Consider the following 14,258-nt stretch of genomic DNA (forward strand, 5'->3'; position numbering starts at 1 on the left):
ATATATATGGTTTGCATTGTCCTATCACAGCAGACCACCAGAACACTTATCATCTTGCAGAATTAAAGTACTGTATGCATTATGGGCTAGAGCGGTAGCTCAGTGGTAGAATACTTCCCTAGCATAGATAGGCCCCTGGTTTTGATCTTTAGCACTGCAAAGCAAAACTATATTTGTTGAACAACTTTTTCATTTCATTCATTTCTCCTTTCAGAGTCTGATAACCACCAATGTATTTTTTGTCTCTTTAGTTAGACAGCTTTTAGCAATCTCACGTAAGTAGAGTCATATAATATGTTTATCATTTTTGTGACTGGCTCGTTTCACTTAGCGTAATATTCTCATGTTTTTTCCGTATTGTAATATGTGCCACAGTTTTCTTCCTTTGAAAGCAAAAAAAGGGCTGGCCAGATAGCTCAGTGGATTAAAGTGCCTGCTTATAGGCAGATGCAGGGACCAGGGTTCAATCCCTGTTGTCCTGTGCCAACCCCACCCCCAGGGTGCACTGAGACAGCAAATGAGATTGGGTATGGTGGCACACGCCTATAATCCCAGTGCTTGGGAGGCTGAAAACAGGAGAATCACCGAGTCCGATCTGTGTAGTGAGACTATATAGACCCTGTACTAAATATATATTTTTTTTAAAAAGCAAAAAAAGAAGAAAAGAAAAAAAGAAAAGCACTGTGTATGTTTATATTATGTTTTATTTATTCATCCATTCATTCATAAATGGGCACTTTGGTTGCTTACCCCATTGGCTTTTGGAGATAATTCTACGAATATATTCAGATACATGAGATTTGCCTTTCAGTTATTTTGTGTCTATATTGAGAAGTGGAGTTTTTTAATCATGTGGTAATTCTGTCAATTTTTTAAAGAATTAAAACACTTTCATAGCAGCTATACTATATCACATTTCTACTGACAGTGTATAGAGGTTTTCCAGTTTTTTTCATATTCTTGACAGTATTTGTTACTTTCTGTGGATTTTTGATAGTAGCTGTTATGGTATGAATGTGGATGTCACCATAAAGCCTCATGCAGTTATGGAGGTGCTTTTTGGAGGTAGCTGAATGCTTTGAAGGGATGTGTACTCTAATGGAGGAAATAAATAATGCAAGTTATAAAACTAGTACTATTTAGGTGGAATAAATATTACAGGAATTTTTTGAAAGGAAAGAGTACTCTTAGCCAGACTCTATAATACGTTGTTTTGTTTTGTTTTGCCTCATTCAGGCAGTTTGATATCCTTGCAATTATATAGTAATCTTCAGGATCTAGAGATCTCCATATCCAGTCTTTATGGAGAGCAGATAGAGTTCAAAAGTCTTCTGATAGAGAAGGGGTTATAGATAAGCTTTCAATTTCCAACATCTAAAAACATGTACGAAACCCAGCATTAGGACCGGTGAGATAGCTCTGCAGATTATGCGCCCACTTAGGCAAGCACAGGAACCAGGGTTTGATCTCTGGCACCATATGCCGTGCTGGCCCTGACCCTGGGCACACTGGGCTAGCCACAGAGACTAAGTGTAGTGACACATGCCTGGAGTCCCAGTGCTGGGGATGCTGCAGACAGGAGGATCACTGTGAGCCTGAGATGTGCAATGAGACCCTGTACCAGATACATAAAAAAAGAAAAAGAAAAGAAACTGTTGGTATTTATTGAATGTGGGGATGGCTTGATGTTTTAAATACTATGTATATATGAAACTGATGAAGAAGTATCATGGTAGAGAACCTAGTTAACAAGTGTAATATTGTTAGTCATTTGCTTGTCCTTTAGGCATAATTTCCATGAATAGCAAGAACAGATTACATATAATAATAAAATCATTCTTAGTTAAGTTCATTGTGCATTTTGTAAATCACATTTAATTCTTGGTATGTGCTTATCTTCAGATGGCTTTATTTGATAGTCCTCTAAGCAAAATTGATGATATTGACAGAGCAAAAATTGCATTAAGCATAATTCATACTTTGTGTATAGAACAATGGATTTAAGCAAAGTGAGATTTCCTGTCAGATAATTGACCTTAAAATATGTGTGCATTTGAAATGGTAAAACCATTTTCTCTAGAATTTGCTGACATTTAAAATAATAAGAGGTAAGAAAATGACATTTAAGTCAATGAGTTGCATCTTTTTAGTTCATTGCTTGGAATGTCAGTAAGCCAGAGGTAGCCGACATGGGTGTGGGTGTAGGCACATGACTACATGAAAGCTTTTTAACATTATAAAGTTTGTTTGTGTAAATATTTAATCCTTAGATTTTCTATACCCTGTGGTATTGATTTAAAACAATATTGTCTAAATTATACTCTTAAGAGTGGGCATTTAGACAAGTGTAGCTTTATTTATTTATTTATTTTTCTGGCCAACTGAGCCCACTCCTGGGGCACACTGAGGCTAATTCCAGCTCTTGGGAGGCTGAAAACCAGGAAAGATCACTAGGAGTCCAATCTATATAGTGAGACCTGTACTGAAAAAAAAAAAAAAGCAGGCCACAGTTTGTTGACTCCCTGATACAAATGTTCAATTTCTTCAAGATCTGTGACAAATACAGCTCTATTCTTCCCCTGAAATAGTGAAAATATCACTGAATAAGAAAAGCAACAAAATTGGGTTAACAGGGAAATTAGCCCTCAGGTCAATAAACAGTTAATATATTTAAACAATAAACAATACTTCCTAAAGCTACTTTTATAACTCTGTCACATTATGACTTTAGGTGTTTAGTATGGTGAGACTGGAGAAGGACACTTGCATACTCAACCTTTTCTCTCTGAGGGCTTGTAGAGAAAAGAAATGAACGACAGATTAACAACTTTCACTTGGGGAGGGTATGATGATCTAAATTTCTGAAATGAAACAAAGTGAAAGGATGCCAATTTAAAGCTACCCCAACCTGGGGGCTGGCAAGATAGCTCAGCAGTCTAAAGCCCCTGCTTAGGCCAGCGCAGGGACCAAGGTTCAATCCCCAGGACCACTTACTAAACTTGTTCTACAGCCCATATTTATAATATCCTCAAGTTAAAGAGTTGTTTAAAAGTTAAAAAAAGAGTATGTAACTGAGACTGAGACTGACTGACCTACAAGACCTAAATGAAACAGTTGTTATCCAGCCATTTATCTTAGCCCCTCCCTTCTTACCCATTTAATATCTTCACTAGGTCCTTGAGATTTTAAGGAAAGTCTGAAAGTTTTATTGTTTTGTATTTTTATTCTCAAGTTGGAGAGACCAGCAAAGTGTAACACAAACATACAGTTTAATGGCAAGGCAGCTACAGTTATATAGGAGAAAAGTAGAGGAGAAACAAATATGACTTGCAGGAGGAAAGCACAACTCGGCATTTGAAGATTCTTTTTTAACTTTTAAAATAATTTCATGTTTACTGGAAAGTCATGAGTAGTACACAAACTTCTATGTACCCTTCACCTCGATGTAGTAGTTAGCAGTTTTCCTTGTTATTTATTATGTTTTTCTCTTACTGTAAACACATTTTCTTGAATTACTTGAGAATAAAGGGCCAGCCAAATACTCAGCAGATTAAAGCACCTGCAAGTAGGCAGAGTCTAGGGGTTTGATTCCCAGGGCGCCATGCTGGACCTGCCCCCAGGGCATGCTGTGACAATTGAGACTGGCCGTGGTGACATGCTCCTGTAATCCCACCTCTTGGGACGCCATAAACAGGCAGATCACTATGAGTCCAATCTAGTAGTGAAAAACTACTGAAACCTGGTGGGGGGGGGCGGGATATGAGAAAGAGAGATATGCAGGAAACAGACCTCTCATACTTCTTCATTGCTAAATATTTCAGGGTATGTTTTCTTTCTAAAAATGATAGCATCTACTTATTTAACCTTCCAGTAGCAGAATTAGGAATGTTGAACTCAATGTTCCATGATATTTAATCTATAAATCATAATACTAAGGTTTATATCTAGATGTTTCCCCAAAGCAGTCTGTGCCTGTAGATGGGGTTTATGGGAGATAACTGGATCATGGGTGTGATAGCCCATGATGAGTTTATAGATAAGTGTGATGTTGGTAGGTGAAGACTGGTTGGAAGAAGTAGATCACTGGGTATATGGCCTGGAAGGATTTATCTTCCTTCCTCCTCCCTTGATAAATAAATCTCTGTCTCTCTGCCATGCCATAAGCAGCCCTCTACCTTGCCTCTTTGGAACCAGCCAACGACAGACTGAATCTCTGCAAGCTATAAGCCAAAATAAGCCTTTTTTTCCTTTACATTTTGGTTGTTGGGTATTATGTCTCAGCAGTGAGACTAAGACAGATTTTGGTACCACAAATGGAGTCATTGCTGTGATGCTGCCTGACCATGTGGTTCAGAAGCCTTTGAAACTGGCTTGTGGGAGGAGTTTGAAAAAATTTGGAAATGCTGGCTAGTCAGAGCTCAGAAGACCACAGGCTGTTAGAAGTTCAGTCAGTGAAGACTACACTCAGGAGGTTTCATTTACGAATGAGGACTTTAGTGACAGTTGGACAGCAGACCATTTGTGTATAGTTTGGCAGAAATATTTTCTTCATTTTGCTCATGTCCAGAGACTTTGCAGAGACCTAGAATAAGGAGAGCAGACTAATTAACCTGGCTGAGGGAATTTGACAGCCTAGCATTGAGGAAGTGGTTTGTGTACTTTTTGAGTGTTTTCAGCCACCTCATCTTGAGAATCAAGAACAAAAGGCACCTAAAAGTTTTAAATTTGTCCACTGATGAATTTGTAGCTAAATGTGATGTTGGAAAGTGGAACCTAGTCAGAGGAGTAGGTTCCTGGGGGTGTGACCTGGGAGAGTGTATTTCCTTCTCTTTTTTCTTGATCTCTGCTTCCTGACTGCCTTCCCGAGAGCAACCTTCCTCTGCTATACCCCTGTGCCGTGTCCCCCAAACCTGACCCAACTTTGAGGCAGCCAACCATGGACTGAAACCTTTATAAAGTGCTGTCAAAGTAAACCTCCTTAGAACAGTATTGAGTATTGTCTCTGAGTGATGAGAAAGTAATTAAGACACTCAAATTTTGTAGTTATCTTAATGATCTTTTTATTTCTCTCCCTTATTTCAAACTCTTAATTTAGAATCACTCGTTGAATTTGTCACTATTGTTTAGTCACTTTAATCTGGATGGTTCATCAGCCTTTTGTGTATTTTTATTTTTTTATTTCTTTTGTGTGTATTTTTAAGGACAGTTGACTTTTTTTTTTTTTTAAGGGAAGGGTCTACAGGATGTTCAGGGTCTCACTACTAGATCGGACTCAGTGATCTGCCTGTTTATAGCTTCCCAAGATGTGGCATTACAGGTGCGTGTCACCATGCCCAGTCTCAGCAGTGACATTTTTGAAGAGTCCAGTGATGCCAAACCTTTTATATCTTTCAGTGATGATAAACAGCTGGCTAGAGCAGAGGAATCCAACTCTGGGTTTCCTGAACTACACTTGAGTGAAGAGGAATTGTCTTGGGTTGGTACTAGGGATAATTTGCCTGTAATTATAACACTCAGAATACCAAGACAGAAGAGTCCTGAGTTGAAGGCAAGCCAGGCTGCATAGAGAGACTCTGCCTCAGAACAAATACCTCTCTAATAATAAAGCTTTTTAAAAAAATTTTAACTTAATTAAATTATTTTACAAAATAAAATAAGTCCAAGTTTGTGTATTTGTTTTATGTATTTGGTACAGGGTCTGCAGGTTGTACAGGGTCTCCCTATGTAGATCAGACTCATGGGGATTCTCCTTTTTCAGCCTCCCAAGTGCTGAGATTACAGGCACAAGTCACCACACCCAGTCTCAGTCACTGTCTCAGTGTGCCCCAGGGGTAGGGCCGAATTTAAATAAGAAAACTGACTTACTGGCAGTCTTTCAGTTTAACTACATGTGAATCAGAAGACAGCTCAAGCAGTATGCAAGTTTAACACTGTGCCCTCCCCAACACTGCATTTTATTATGTGCAAGCACTGTTCAGTTGAGTCATGAGGAACATGGCCAAAAGTGACATAATGTTTAGAGTTTACAGTTTACAGTCTTGTAGAGCCACATTAGTATCTGCCCAGGGCTATAAGCAGGCTTTGGGTTGGATATGTCTAGTATAGATAATTTGTTTTATGAAATCTCTCTCTCTCTCTCTCTCTCTCTCTCTCTCTCTCTCTCTCTCTCTCTCTCTTAATGATTAAGTCCATGTAATGCTCATGGCAGAGTTTCTGAGGGATGTTAATGGTGTTCCTTGAGTGAAATTGATGTCTGCTAGATTTCTCTACTGAAATATTGCCATTTTTCTTCTTGTAATAATTTGTGGGGAGATACTTTGAAATTATAAATATCTTGTCCTCATCACAGTTTTTCATCTATTTGGCTTGTAATATTTATGGTAGTTTCCTGCATGAATTATTTTTCCAGTAGTTACTGATAACTTATTTTCCTGCATGTTTTAGTTGGCTTTAAACTGTGAAGAAGAGTTTCCCCTTCTTGTAGTTTGGAATGAGTTTCTCCTTTTCCTTTTCTTTCATTTCCTTTTTTCTCCCTTCCTTTTTGTCTGATTCGTGATGCACAGCATCCAATTCAGGGCCTAGCCTGCATTATTAGGCAAGCACTCTGCCACTGAGCTACACCCCAGCCCTAGAGTCTGTACTTTTCTATTCAGTGGGTTATCATCTAATGTAGTGGGTCCCTGTCAAATCATCCTTTTATGAGCACTTTGTTGTTCTCTGGTATGAAATGTACTAAGTTTCTCTGGTCCTTTCCCTGCTTCAACAACGTAATCTGTTTTTAAGATCTGGTCCCTTTGCTAAGAAGTTTTTGCAAATGAATTCATTCACAAAGACCAACCATTAAACCACAGTGAGCCTGTTTTTTTTGTTGCTGTAACTGAATACACACTAGGCAGTTTATAAAGAATAAGACTTTATTTTATTTGGTTTATATAGTTCTGGAGGCTGGGAGGCCCACATGTGGTGAAGGCCTTGCTGCTAGGGCACTCCACAGAGTCCTAAAGTGCTTGCTACAGGGCATCACATGGCTGAAGGCTGGATCTAAGAGACACAGCCTAACTGGCTTTTAAAACAGACTCACTTCCAAGATAAACAATTAACTCATGAATAGATTAATTAATTCATGAAGGCTATTCCTATGAATCACCTAATGTGCCTAAGAATCAACTCTTAAGTCTTAACCTGATCCTACCTCTTAAAACTTCCCAGTGAGGATGGAAGTTTTTGCAGGTCAAACCACATCACAATAGCAGCCTCTTTACCTTGATGTGTATATTTTTTAATATAAGATAGTGAAATGTCACCAATTCCTGGCCAGTGAACATATATGTTTTTTAGAGTACTGTACAGAGACGTAAACAACAAGTAAAAGATAACTGGTTTTTTATTAAAAGTACCCTTGGTTTTTAGGGGGAAAGATAATTACCTGAAGTTTTGAATATAAGCCTTAGATTTCTGTTGAAATTGAAAAATGCAAGTCAAGATCATTTTTTATTTTAAACTTTAAATTCAAGAGTTGAAAGTCAGTCAAACATTGTTTTGTAGTATCTTTAATATGCTGAGTGATTTTTTTTTTTTTTCTTCTTTTAACTGAGAGAGCTCACGACCTTGCACTTGCCAGACGGGTAAAGTACTATATAGCACTATGTCCCTGGCCCCCTGAGCCAAGTTGTAATGGTGTTTAAAAATTGATGTAATATTTACATGCAACAAATATATTTTAATGAGGTTTGATAAAAGTAGATAATTGCTCAACACCAATATGATGAAAGATAGTTTCTTTACTTACTGTGAACAGTTTTCTTTATACCATTTTGCATTCATTATTCTTTGCAGACCCATGCAATCACAATAGTTTTACTTTTTCTCTGATTTTATATGATTCTACAATATACATAGTCTTTTTTAATGTATTTAATAGAGGATCTCACTTCTCAGATTGAACTATAGTGATCCTCTTGTTTTCAACCTCCCAAGCGTGGGGATTACAGGCACACACCACCATACCCAGTCTCATTTCGCCATCTTGTTGTACAACGTGGATGAGGCCAGCAGGGCATGCTGGGGATCTCAAAGCTGGGTCCCAGCATCTGCCTAAGCAGGCACTTCAATCTGCTAAGCTATCTGGACAGCCTTGTAGTCTTTAATGTTTGATTTCTTTCAGTTTTTTTGAGATTTATACTTGGGTTTTATATAGAATCTTTTTGTTGATGAATAGTTCTACTTAGCACGAACATGTCACCATTTGTTTATCCATTCACTTTTTTTTAATGGACCTCACAAGTGTTCCTGATATTGACGATTACTACTTATTCATTTAGAAGGGTGCCATGCCTATGAAACTCAGAGCTGCACACATACTAGGAAGGAAGCTGAGCTGTATCACCAGCCCACCAAAGTTTTTTAAAGGGCTTATATTTTTTCCTCTGGTATCTGAACCTAGAATTGAAATTGCAGGGTCATATTATACATACGTTATTAGACTTATGACCATGTGTTCCCATGTGGTTTGCAAAAGTGACTGAGCCATTTTGTGTTTCCATCCTCAATTTAAGATTGCTAACATTTAATATCATCAGTCTTAAATTAGCCATTGTAGTATCTGTAATGTGTAATAGCATAGTTTCAATTTTTATTTCTCTGTTGATGATTGAGAATAATATGAAGTATATTATTTGAATGTTTTGCCTATTTTAACCAATTTATGTCATAATAGTTCTTAATTTATTCTTTTTAAATTCTTTGATATATTGTTTAGATGTTTTTCTTCTAGGCTATAGCTTCAGTTTTAGCAGTCTTAAAAAGCAAAAATTTTTAATTTTGAAGTTAATTTTATCAGGTTTTTTCTAAAATTTTGGGGCCTAAGGTATAGCTCAGAGCACTAGCTTTGCAAATGCAAGCCTTCAGAGTCTAATTGTTTTTTAAACATGCTGTTCAAAAGATGTGTCTAAGCTGGATGTGGCTGCACATACCTGGAATCCCAGTACGTAGGAGGCTGAGGCAGAACTGCCATGAATTCAAAGCCAGCATAGGCTACCTAGTGAGTTCAAGGTCTGACCCTGCCTCAAGGAGCAGGGGGGAAAACAGAAAACCTAGAAGAAATCTTTGTGTAATCCACTGTCAAATATAAGATCTCATGATGTGGGGTTTTTTTTTTTTGTTTGTTTTGTTTTTAAGTGGTGGTGGCTTTTCTTTTGAAAGTTTACATTTCCCATTAATTTTTCTTTATAATGTGAGATAAAAGTTGGGATTTCATATCCCAAGAGAAAATCTAGTTGTTCTAGCACCATTTATTGAAAAGGATGTCTTTTCTTGTACTGAAATACCCTGGCTCCCTTGTTAAGTGAAATGACAATATAAATGTATGTTTCTGGATTCCTGTTCTGTGCCCTTATCTACATATCTGTGTTTATACTAATACAATGTATTTGTTATTATACCTTTATGTCTTAATCCATTAGCCTCGATTCTCCAGCTGTTTCAAACTTACTTCTCTTGTGTAGGTCTTTGATCTGTGTATAAAATTTAAAATTAGTTAATTCTTCAAAATACCTTTTAGAATTTTGATTAACATTGTATTGAATCTATAGTCAAGTTGGAGAGAATTGCCATCTTAACAGTACCTTTCCAGTTTATTATTGTGGTTTGTGTCACTTTTATTTCTATCCTCTTTTATTTTCTCTCATTAATGTTTTACAGTGTCATATCTTTTAAACCTGAAGAAATTTCTGTAGCATTTCTATCAGCTCAGTGAGAAAGAGAGCTAATTAAGTTGTAGAAAAGACCATAGAGCAGTGATGGTGAACCTGTGGCACTTAACTGTGTTTTTCTTTTAAAACAAGTAGAAGGCAAAATATGTTAATATATGAGTGTTTGCTAAACTAAAACCTCAATATTCAGGTTTAATTGCAGTGTTGGCATTTTGCAATAAATAAATGGGTTTGGGGTTATAGTTAGGCCCTTGGTCTATGAAAGGTTTGTCATTGCTACCAAATACTCCAGTAAATAGTAAATACTCTAGTATAATATGAATATATCCCCCTTCAAACTACAGCTGTTGCTGGAGAGATAGCTCAGTAGAATGAGCACTTGCCTGGCAAGTGCAGGGCCCTGAGTTAATTCCTAGTATTGCAAAAACAAAAAACAAAAAAAGAGACTGGAGCTGTTGCCAGTGTGATAGTATGAGAAAGTAGAGCCTTTAAGAAGTGATTGAAGGCTCCTTTCTTGTTATATTTAGGCCCTTACAAAGGAGATCTCAGTCAGTGGATTGTTTGCTTTCTGCTATGTGAGGATGTAATAAGAATGTCTTAACCCTGCTATCAGATACCAGTGCCTTGACTTTGGGCTTCTAGCCTCTAGAACTATAAGACAAAAAACTTTTATCCTTCATAAGTTATCCATACTGGGGTATTTTGTTATAGCAACATAGACAAAGACACTGTATTTGAAAATATCTTACTAATACTTTATTGCCATTCCTTCTACAAAACAGTAGTAAAGAAGCTGGGTGTGGTGGCACACTCCTGCAATCCCAGTGCTGGGGAGATTGAGAAAGAAGGATCACTACAAGTCCTGGTTGTGTAGTGAAATCCTGTACCAAATAAATAAATAAATAAATAAATGATTTAAAAACAGTAGTAAAGGGTAATACTAGATATAAAAGGGCATATTAATAAACAACTTGAAATCTTTCCTATTAGAGAAATTCCTCCTAATTCACTCAGTTATCTCATCTTCTTTTGGAGTGGTGGTGGGTTCTCAGCTTTGGAAGATGGATAGTCAGACCACAAAACATTACCAGCTTTCTAGTTGTTTTCTCTATACCTCTTCCTTCTACCTTTACAGATCCCTTAAAAGAATTTTTTTAAAGGATATTGGAAAATAAGCACAAACTAGGGAGACTACCGAAAAACCACAGATATATGGTCCACACTTCATCCTAAATATTGTATAAACAGAAATCTTCCCTGTACCTTTTCCTCTCCCTTTTCTTTACTCCTGCCTTCTGTCTCCTTCCACCTCTTTTCTTCCTCCTCCCTTTTTAAAATTTATTTTGAAGTGAAAAAAAGATAAAATAGCAATGAAATAGTTTCAAAACAGGTTCATAGGATGGTTACAGTAATTAATACAGGGGCCAGGGAGATGGCTCAGTAGAATAAGCACTTCCCTGGCAAGCACAAGGGCCTGAGTTCAATCCCTGGTTCCACCAAAAAAACAAACAAACGAACAAACAAAAAATATTGCCTAACAATATCAGTACAAACTTGTATTCTCGATGAACTAAGAGAAAGTAGCTGTATATCTGTCCTAACTTGGGGTGTGTGTGTATTTTTTTTTTTTTCTCTTCTTTTCACTTTCCCTCCCCTTTTGCAAAACGTAAAATAGCAAATACTGGGAACTACATGAATAACTTACAGAATTTAAATTGAGGCCCATTTAACTCTACGTGGATAGATATAAGACAATTACAGAAGAGAAGACAATATATTAAGGCTGTTATGTCTGTCTGAAGTACTTCCTAGGCATAATGATGCTGTTCTAATAAAAATTACATCTTTTTGCTGATCATGGTCATGCATACCTGTAATTCCATCTAGGCATGAAGTGCTGCCAGGGCATCATATGCCTGAAGGATACATTCATAAGACAAACTGGCTTTTAGATCTCTAAATCTCAAGGAGAATAGCAAGAATCTGGCATTTGAGCCATGTTACCCAACCACACCCCTCACCCTCAGCTCAGCTTGAATGCAGGAAGCTCTACTCTGAGCAGGAGGAGCAGGAAGTGAGCATCTTGCATTCTGTGTCCTTTTGGAGATGCTTTCTTCCAGGCAAGTGAAATCAAGAGGACTGGGCACCCTTCTCCAGCACAGCCTTTTATTCAGAATTGAATTCTTCAGGCACCACAGGCTGAGAATTCTGAGCCTGTATTGCTCCAGCTCCAGTTCATTCATTGGACAGAGATGCCATACCATGAGGGGCAAGTCATCGTGAACATGGGCTGCTGTCCTTACCATCCTGCTCACAGAGCACAGGATTCCGAGATATGTGTGGCTGTCCCCACCCCTAGTTCCACTGAGGTGGCTCAAAAGTTCTTCCAAAGAAAAGGGTAGGTCTTAGACATAGTATTTTACAGCTCTCCTCCAGGGGGACTATTTGAAACGTAGCTTAGAAAATTCATGCTTTGGCCAATGTATCTAAACGTGTACCGTGTTTTAGTATAATTGTTTTATGTGTTTTGTGTGATTTTTTTGATCTGTTAGTCTGCCTGTTAATGTGCATCTGTAATGATTAACTTGATAAAGATGGAAAAATAAATCTGATACTGGCCAAAAAAAAAAAAAGGTGTTATATATATATGTACCAGTTCCCTGCAGTGAGTATAGTCATTATATTTTACAAACATGTACTAATAAAAAGGAAAATTAAAAAAGGAAAAAAAAAGATTTAAATTTTGCAAAGATAAAATTTTTGGAAAGTAGATGGCATTTTTTAAAAAAGGAAGAAAGCTCATGTTTAAAAGTTGTTGAAGATCTTTGCAATGAAAAGCGACTGGTACAGCTCCATATAAATAGCAATAAGTAAAGTGACAAACTTCTAGCTAGTAAGTAAGAGCGTTTCTTTCCATTTTACAATATGTATTGTACTTTTTGAATTTTATTTATACTCTTTCAGCTTCTCACACTAGGGACGCAATACAATGTTTACACATGTGCATCTGGTTTATATCACTTACGAGTATAGTATCCAGTTCTATCCACTTTATCCTTCTTTGTGGCTGAGTAGTATTCCATTGTATAAAAAGACCACATCTTTTATATCCTTGGTTAATGGGCATGTGGGTTGTTTCCAAGATCTAGCTGTTATAAATTGTGCTCCTGTAAACCTGGATGCACATACATCTCTGTGGTAAGATGTGTTTAATTCTTCTGGGAACATACCCAGAAGGAGAATAGCTGGGCCAAAACAGAACCTCCAAGCCTATTTTCTTTTCTTTTCTTTTCTTTTTTTAAATATTTATTTATTTTTATTTATTACATTTATTTATTGTGTGTGTGTGTGTGTGGCCAGCTCAGCCCACCAGGGAGCGGGTCTGGCTGGCATGTGGTGCTGGGGATCGAACCGCGGTCCCTGTGCTTTGCCAAGCTTGTTTCAAGTAGGTGCTTTAGACCACTGAGCCATCTCTCCAGCCCCTCCAAGCCTATTGAGGAATTTGCACAGTATTTTCTGCAGTGGTTAGATCAGTCTACATTACCACCTTTCCCCTGCGGCCCCTCCGGTATTTGTTACTGATTGACTTCTTGATGGTGGCCATTTTTGGGAGGGGGGAATGGAATCTCAGTGTGGTTTTTAAATTTGTGTGTCTCAAATGACCAGCAATGTCGAACATTTTTCATATTATTTTCTGTTTGTATTTCTTCTTCTGAGAAATGTATATTTATGTCAGATGCTCAGTTTTGGATTCGGTTTATTAGTTTGAGGGGGGCTGGCTGGCTGGCTGGCTTGCTTATTTTTGTTGTTTTGTTTTTTATTATTTTATTTATTTATTTATTTATTTATTTATTTATTTATTTTGAGTTCTTTATATGTTTTCATAGTAATTCTTTCTCTGAGGAATAGCTGGCAAACTTTTTTCCCACCTTGTGGGTTGTCTCTTAACTCTGCTGGTGGTTTCTCTTGCTGTGCAAAAGCTTTTTAATAGTATGAGATCCCAGTTGTTGATTTTGTGTGTGTGTATGTGTGTTCCAGTGTGATTGGGGTTTTATTCATAGTCTTTGCCTATACCAGCATTTTTAAGAGTTTTACCTATTTTACCTTTCAACAGATTTAATATTTCTGTTTTAATATTTAGATCTTTGATCCATTTCAGATTTACTGCATGATGAAAGGTATGGACCCAATTTTAATGTTAAGCATGTGTTCAAGACCAGTTTTTCCAGCACCATTTATTAAAAAGGCCATCTTTCTTATGGTGAATGTTTTGGCACCTTTGTCAAAGATAAGATGGCTAAGTATGCCTGAAATTGTTTCTGCATTTTCTGATCTGTTGATCTTTGGGTCTTTTTTTTTTTTTTTTTTTTTTTTTTGTGCTGCTGATAACTATAACCTTACAATGCAAAAAATTCCTTCACCCAGAATCTAGAAGAGCCATCCATTTAAGAATTTTTACAAACTTTATAATGGAAATGGCCCTAATAACATCTGATTTGGGATTCTGAATTATGGAACTCTTGAGAACAAATTTTTTTTTTTTTTTTT

The 14,258-nt window shown here is 37.1% G+C and overlaps 1 protein-coding gene across 12 annotated transcripts in view; it reads left to right on the plus strand.

The window, feature by feature from the left end:
- Positions 1-14,258, plus strand: part of LOC101572068 (ligand-dependent corepressor) — a 178,657-nt gene that overhangs the window by 94,319 nt on the left and 70,080 nt on the right. The window lies entirely within an intron of this gene.

Source organism: Octodon degus, unplaced genomic scaffold, assembly GCF_000260255.1.
Source record: "Octodon degus isolate 3935 unplaced genomic scaffold, OctDeg1.0 scaffold00010, whole genome shotgun sequence".
NCBI classification, from domain to species: domain Eukaryota; kingdom Metazoa; phylum Chordata; class Mammalia; order Rodentia; family Octodontidae; genus Octodon; species Octodon degus.